The sequence below is a fragment of the Gopherus flavomarginatus genome, chromosome 2 (assembly GCF_025201925.1).
Source record: "Gopherus flavomarginatus isolate rGopFla2 chromosome 2, rGopFla2.mat.asm, whole genome shotgun sequence".
Classification (NCBI taxonomy): Eukaryota; Metazoa; Chordata; order Testudines; family Testudinidae; genus Gopherus; species Gopherus flavomarginatus.
This window is the reverse complement of record NC_066618.1, coordinates 236,107,004-236,115,315: the sequence shown is the minus strand read 5'-3', so window position 1 is coordinate 236,115,315 and position 8,312 is coordinate 236,107,004.

Sequence of the window (8,312 nt, the reverse complement as noted above, 5' to 3'; positions counted from 1 at the left end):
ATGGAATAGGTGCATTCCAGGAGTCTTACCTCTTCCAATGATATAGGTTACTGTTAGAAACAGGACACCACACCAGAAGACCTCTGGTGTGCTCTAAGATGTTGTGACATGGAGGTTCCTAGGCAAAGAGACCCTGGTTCTTTGCAAACAACTCTTACCTCAGACCTGACAAACTCTCTGTGCTAAACATATATCTTGCAGGGTATTTACAGGCTACTCTTTATGGATAAGGTATCCACAGAAAGCTTGTAACTTGTCAAGATTTATCATCATTGTGAGATGTATGTATGGGTAATATTTAAGGAATAATGTAATTCCTATGCTGAAGGTATGCTTTATAGATGGAGTAAAAATTAGTCACCAGGGAATAATTTGTGTCCGTGATGACCCATTCAGGCAGAAGGGAGTTATCACTCCATCCTGTTTAGCCAGTGATGCACTGTAAGGCTTAATTGCTTAGCCTTGCTCAATCCCAAGACTTTCAATGGGAAACCATCAGACACAACCACAAACAATTACAACCTACCGGGAAGGTTAAAAAAAAAAGGAACATTACAACAAGACACGGGTTGGCCCTGTTTATGAACAGAAATAAAAGACTTTCACTATCACACATATGAGGGAGAGGTACACTGAGGGCTTGTCTTCACATAGAGCACTACTGCACCAGTGCAGCTGTAGCACTTTAATGAAGACACTACTACATCAGCAAGAGATATTCTCCTGTCTGCATAGTTAGTTACTGACTCTTGGGGAGGTGAATTATCTAGACAGGAGAATCGCTCCTGTCAACACAGCATTGTCTGCATGGCGGGGAGGGGTTAGGTTGGTATAACTACATCACTCAGGGGTGTGAGATATTTCACAACCGAGTGACATATGCTATACTGATATAGATCTCTAGCGTAGACATGGCCTGAATCCTTTCATTGTGAAGACATCTTCAGGAGTGAGTTGGTTCTCATGAAAAATTGGATCTTAGTTCTGGTGAAACCAGTCAGCTCTGCGACAAACTGAACTTTTGGAGGGAAACCTATTTTATTAGATAGGAAAGGTAACTATCAGTAAGCACAGACCCAGATTTGTGTTTTATAGTGTAAGCAATTGTTCCCATCGCTCTTCTCTTGTTTCTAGTAGCATCTGTATCCTTTCTTAAGTAAACCTACTTTTGTTTTATCCTAAGAGCTGACAAGTGCTGTAAGATTTTACAGGATTGGCAATTTAAGGTAAATCTGGTGTACACTGCATGTTTGGGGGCAGAGGATCTGGGATTTCTGTGAGTAACCAAGTCAGGTGCTGGATATCACAGGGGAGGGTATTCAAAGGGACTGAGGAGCACCTATTAACCTGCAAGGCACAGACAGGGCTGGCAGAGCTTGGAAGAGAGTGCTTGAGCGTCTGAAAGACTGGCAGTGTTAGAGAACTAATACCCAGCTACCTCACGCTGGAGGCAGGGGCTTGACAAGGTGACTCTCTGTCCTGGACACCCCAAGAACCATCACAGATCTCAATTTCTACTGTATTTTAATCCCTCCCCAACAATCCCCCACCCCTCACATTATTCAAACACTACAATGTTTTCAAATGAAAATATTTAACCCACTCTACCTTAAAGCAATGACGACAGCACTGGCTCAAGGTGCTGCCAATGGATTAATACAGTTTCCCTTAGGCTGAGGTAAGCATTGTCAAAAAGTTGCATATGATAGGATATAGTATAAAAAATAAAAACACCTGATTACCAGCATATGGCGAGACCCGCACCCTTGGTCCAACCTGTTTATGTTGAGGCAGCATAAATGCACTGATTCTAGCTGCGAGATTTTCCCAGCCCAGGAACTGGGCTAGACAACCATCAGGCTGACTTCCAAGGATGCCCTACTTGTGTTGCAGGGTGTGTTGGGGTGGGGATTGCAGAACTGTTGAGATTCTGGGCAGTACTACTATGGTCCATAAGCAGCAAGAGATAGACTGGCAATTTAAGAAAGGCCCCAAGAGCTGTCTGAATTATGCCAGGGACCACAGAGCAGCATAGGAACAGGAGGCCATAAAAAGGATTTAAATCCACCTCAGCCTCTGCCATCCCCTGAGCTGTAAATTCTGTACTGTAGCACTCAGAGGTAAGCACAGAATCTCACCGACAGTGTCCTGTGCTTTCACAGATCTGAAGATTGCAGAGTGCAGATTTGGTTATTATATGGATGCACTCCATGTTCATATAGGTAAAAAGGCTGTCAGAAGGGTTTTATGTATCTAGCACTCAGCATCTTAAAGTCATGCAGTTGACATACAAGGAGCTGACTACAGCACAGAAGTAATCTGATTAGCAGATTTGTCTCTCTCTTGCAATACATTCAGCCATTATAAATTTACAGTGGCAGAAGCAACTTGTCTAGGGTAGAAAGCATTGTAATATCACAATCTAACTGTGCTTACAGCTTTGAAGATGAGCATGATGTCTTACATTTGTATTTGTTTCGAATTGTGGTGACCAATTTTCAGATTTGAATAAATGAACATTGACTCTCCAAGCTCAGACATCAGTGCTGGCTCTGAATGCCTTTTTCTCTGTCTCGTTACACTTTCATAAATAATGAACTAGTTACACCTCTACTCCGCTATAATGGACCCGATGGAATGTGGGTTTGCATACAACATGGTAAAGCTCTGACATGCTGCTCTGAGCAGCGTGTTAAGGGTGTTGGGCCAGGCTGGGGCTGAGGGGTTTGATAAGGGGCAGAGAGTCTCAGGGGGCAGTCAGGGGCTCCCCCCACCTAGGGTCTGGGGGGCAGGAGCTGTGGTAGGGCACTTTTGGGGGCCCCGCAGTCCTAGAGTGGCCTAGGGGATTAGCAGGGGGGCCAGGAGCAGCCCACTCTGCTTCCCTTATGCTGGACCCAGCCGTGTCACTTAGGGAAGGGGGTTTGAGGGAAGGGATCCCCCTGCACTCACCAGCAGCAGTGGAAGCAGAGCAGCCTGGTTCCAGCCTGCTCCACTCCGCCATCTCCCAGCTGCAGCATTCCGCTTCCTGCTGCAAGTGAGTACGGGAAGGGAGGGGTGTCTTCTCCCCAACCTCCCCGCACTCAGCTGCGGTGGGAAGCGGAGCACCGCGGCTGGGAGCTGGCAGAGTGGAGCAGGCTGGGGCCGCCTTGCTCCACTTCCTGCCGCCAGTGAGTGCGGGGGGGCATCCTTTCCCCAACCTCCCCACAATCACTAGCAGCGGGAAGCGGAGCAGCCCAGCCCCAGCCAGCTCCACTCCGCCAGCTCTCAGCCGTGGTGCTCCACTTCCCACTGCAGCTGAGTGCAAGACCTTTCCCCAGGCATCCCCCAGCGACACGGCTGGGGCCGGGGCAAGGAAAGCAGAGCAGGCTGGAGCTGCGTTGCTCCACTTCCCGCAGCAGGTGAGTGTGGGAGGCATCCTTTTCCCAACCTCTTGGCACTCACAGATGGTGGGAAGCAGAGCGCCATGGCTGGGAGCTGGCAGGGTGGAGCGGACTGGGGTCGGGCTGCTCCACTTCCTGCCACTGAGTGCCTGTTGGGGGCAGAGAGGAGTGGATAGGGGTCCAAGCAGTCAGGGGACAGGGGGATTAAGAAGGGGGTCTCTGGAGGGGGCAATCAGGGAACAAGGAATGGGGGCAAAGCAAGTTTGATACAACGTGGTATCACCTATAACATGGTGAAATTTTTTGTCTCCTGAGGACCGCGTTATATCGGGGTAGAGGTGTATTTTTAAAAACATGTACGCCCTGTACTAGGCTTAAGGCTGGTCTCAGATATTACAGACAAATAAGTTGTCATCCTACATCAAAGTTAATTTGAATGTCTTCTTTGGGGAAACTTGATTGTGCCACTCCCTGCTTCTAAAAGCATCCTGAATCTCTGAAATTCCTTAGTGGCAAAATAGGCCTGCTTGCACCCAGGCCACATAAACACACATACTTTTAAATAATGTTTGTTTACATTGAATCCTGGCTCAGTGCCTGATGGGAAATGTAGTAAACAGACTTATGGCAGCTCCAGAAGCCAGACAAGCAAAGCTGGAAAGATGTGAGATGCGGACAGCCAAAAGGTCTAGAAACTAGAACATTTCATTATAAAAACAATCACATTTTCCTCCCATGAAGACTAACAGACTAGAAACTAGCTATCCAAAATATATAACCTAGAAGGGTAGCAACATGCTATATTAATAGTTTACTGATACAAATAAGAATAATGATAATACCCACACCACACACTTTCATTCTTCCAAGGTAATAAAATTGGCTAGAAACATCACAAGTATGTGAAGTTCAGTGTACAAAAGATAGTTAACTATTGGGAATTGTTTGCCTGTTTGTTAATTTGAGTATAAGAGATAGAAGGGGACCAAGTAAAGAACTAGCCCATTCTTTTATTGTTTTCCTGACAAGTAATTTTTTCCACTACAGAAGTATCCTGAGGCTACTCTGGTGAATGCTAATTGTGAGCCAGAGGAATTAATTTATTGCTGCCTTGGGTGGCTCAGTGGTATTTCATTAGATACACCCAGAAGGGTCTGTATTACTGACAGTTGGGTACGGTTTTTACTATTTTCTGGATGTTCATTTGGTTTCTCTCCCCCAAGAACTTTACATTGGTGCACTTCCACCACAGGTGTTCAAAATCCTTCTTTATTTGTAGCCTTCCCAGCACAGCACCTGGAAGGATGGCCTCTCTTCCCGTGTGACCTTCTGCAAGTTACTTAAGTTCTCTGCTCTCCAGCAGCAAAATGGAGATAATATTTCTCTACTTCATAGCATGTTGTGATCATTTCATTTACAGTTGAGAGGTGTTCAGATTCTGCAGTGAAAGGGAACATAACTTCCTGTCCATTTTATCTTACCTGCAATAGAATGAGGCATGTCCTATGAACATAAGTTATTTTATATTGGACACATGCTGCAGTACCTTCCACCAGAAGAGAAGCATGTGCATTGGGGAAGAGGTATAAGTGGTCAAGGATGTGATAGAGAAAATGACTGCTTCATGTAACACTTTCTGTCCAAATCAGTGATAAGGGTCTTGCATCTTGGGAGGTCTGTAACAATACATGGTGGGGCTGAGGGGAAGCTCAGCTTCCAAAGCTTCAGGAAATTCTGCCTTAGAGAACTGTGCCTGTGTGTTCACTGACTGAACAGAACTGAGGATTCCATGAGAAATTATCATCTTACCAGGAATCTAGGAGGAGAGAAACCACAAAAGGGGGGCAGGGGTAGCAGGAAGAAAAATTTAAAAATGGCAGTGAGGGACTATGAAAGGAATACAAGCCTAGAATACAACATACTGTATTTCTAGATGGTTCTCACAAATGTGCCATATCAAACTTGGGAGCAAAGCACACAAAAGGGAACTAACCCCATAAAAATTGCCAGTTTCATTCTATGCTTTTGAAAAATATTATTTCCTAGACTGAATTATTAAATACGTGGAGGATCTTCTACAGAATACTTATTACTATTTGTATATAGAGAATAGTTACCGTATATACTCATTCATAAGCCAAATACCTTTGTAAAAAAGTGACACAGCAAAGAGTGGGGGTCGGCTTATAAATGGGTCTCCACCAAAATATGATGATTTTAAACTCTGTGGAATCATTTAATTGAATATCTAATACACTGTCGTTTTGTTTACTGCAACCACTGGGAGCTGAGGGGCTCCGTGTCTGTGAAAATTCCAGGTAAACAAAATGTCCAGGCCCACTAGAGGCTTACCCTAACGGGCCAGGAGCCAAAGTTTGCCAACCCCTGAAATATAGGGTCGGCTTATGAAAGGGTCATACAGTTTTTGCTATTTTTACCTAACCATCGGGGGGGTCAGCTTATAAACGAATGGGCTAATGAATGAGTATATATGGTATGTTGCGATGTTTCTGTTGTGATACAATCAAAAATATATTTTAAAAGCCTACATGAGACAATGTTTACTGTATGGCATTTCGAGGAGAGGCTGTGTGATCTAGTATATAGGACTCGGGGCTCGTTCCCAACTCCCTGCTGTCTAACCTAGAACAGCTCACTCCATCTCTCTGCTGGTTTCCCCTTCCACACTTTGTCTTGTCTATTTAGAGTAAACTCCCTAGGGCAGAAAATATCTCTTACTATGTTTGTACAATACCTAGCAAAATGGGCCTCCAATCTTGGCTGGGATCTCCAGTTACAAGTGTAATACACATAAGTAACAAGAACTGAAATGTCCCATTGCTCCTTCAAAAATCATTTGCTGTTTATTTTCCATCTCACCCAAAATTCTGCATTGTATGTGACAGGTTTCAGAAAATAAGGGCAGAAAGATGTTATCATTAGTATTCTTCCCCTGAGATGTCGCAGAGGTGTGTGTGCGCATGTGCGTGCGCGTGTTATTAGTTTCTTTCTGGTAGTGCTTACCCAGTACCAGGCACTGTACAAACCAAGCAATATACAGAGCCTGCTCCAGCTGGTTTCCATTGTAAAAAGACAAACAGTCAAAGGCTCGGGGAAAGTAGCATAACATACTATGAATCTAATCAAAGTGATGATTGGCTGTCCTGATAATACAAGGGGTTTTTTTTCCATTAAAAATAGCCTATCCTTGATTGCCCCTCAAACTTGTTGCAATAGTTCTGATACAGAATGTTGTACCGATTGCTTCTAGACTCTGATACCTGAAGCATTTAGCTATCAAATGGAATTAGCTTGTTATAAGTCTGAACTATAGTATTTTTCTGTCTCACGCCCACATGAAGAAAAACGAGAGCCCTGCAAGATTGCAAAACTATTTCTATGTAGAAACCAACTGCCAAGAGGGAAAATATAAATCAAGTCTCAATGGCTCCCTCTGCTGTTACGTTCTTAGCAGTTTCATTGTAATTTAAACTTTTTCATCAGCATTTGACATTATCACACATCATAAAGTACACAAACTTCAGAGAGTGGATAGTCAAATACATGTGAGCCACAAGTATAATTATAGTGCAATTGTGGTCAGTTAAATAGAGGTTTGCCAGGGTTAAGCCTTCTTTTAGGTTTGTTCAGGGCTTAGCACAACGTGGGTGCTACCATAAAACAACAAATGCTACATTTAATATCTGTGCAAAACTAGCACTATCTTATTGCCCATCTCAGCACTTTGCGGAACAAGTCACATTTATTTGCTGATAAAAACACATTTTCACCACTTGCAAAGGCAAGACTGTTCTGGGAGAATGAGCTGCAACTTACTTCATCTTTTGAAACCAACAACAGAGTATCCAAACAAGTCTTAAAAAATACATCTTAAAAACAAGTGAAGGGCCATGACTATGGCATCTTTTATACATCTAAAAAATAAAACAGAAAATAAAAAACTAAGAGGTGAGCTGGAGACCCAAGCATTGCAGACACCTTGTCCCATGCCATGTCAAGCCAGGGCAACAGAGGTGCAAGAGCTCCAAGCTGTATCTCACTCTTCAGCACTCACCTGTATGAAACAGCATCAAGGTGTCTGGCTGAGCAGCCTGTAATAACATTTTTAGTATATTTTCATTAGCACCTGCACAAGTGTCCATGTGTATAATTATGCCATAACCCCCCCACCCCTCCATTGTGCACCAGAAGTATGTCTGAAGGTGAGTACAGGGGGAGGAAGCTAGCACACCTCAGAGGTGTGTGGAAGTACATGCCTTCGGCTGCGGCACAGCCCATGCCAGTTTGCAGTGTGGCTAGGGGTAAGAGGCACATATCAGGTCTGGATTTTCACAAGTTCTCCACCCCAATTCCCACAAGGCACTAAACCCTTTTCTTCCTGACCCTTAACCCAAAGTATAAAGGTCCATCTGCCTCATTGTTACCAGTAGTGGTGAGCTGTGCTAACAGCTTTCTGCTGCACTCTTCTGATCAGGACAGGAGAACAGTTGTCTAAGAGCAGTTGTCTTGTCTGCTGACCACACGCAGCTGCTCATCAATGTGTGGGCCAAATATACCACCCTCCATGAGTTCTCCTGGCAGGAACACTCACCTCGATCAGGAAATTTCACACATGCTGGAGCAGACGGGCATTGAATGCCAGGGACACCAAGCACTTGAGACTTCTGCACAAGACCTCAAAGACTTAGTCGCTCCCAGGGGGCATGTTGTACATGCCCATTCTGCAAGGAGCTCAACAAGGGCTCTCAATACCAAGCTGGAAACGGCTCATGCCATTCTCCTGAAACCTGCCAGTCTCCTTCACCAACAGGACATTGATAAGGGCCTGGGTGTGGAGACCACAGGGATGTAGGAGGCTGTCCTAGAGGACAAGGAGCGTGTGATTCTGCATCGCAGCCAAGAGAAACAGAT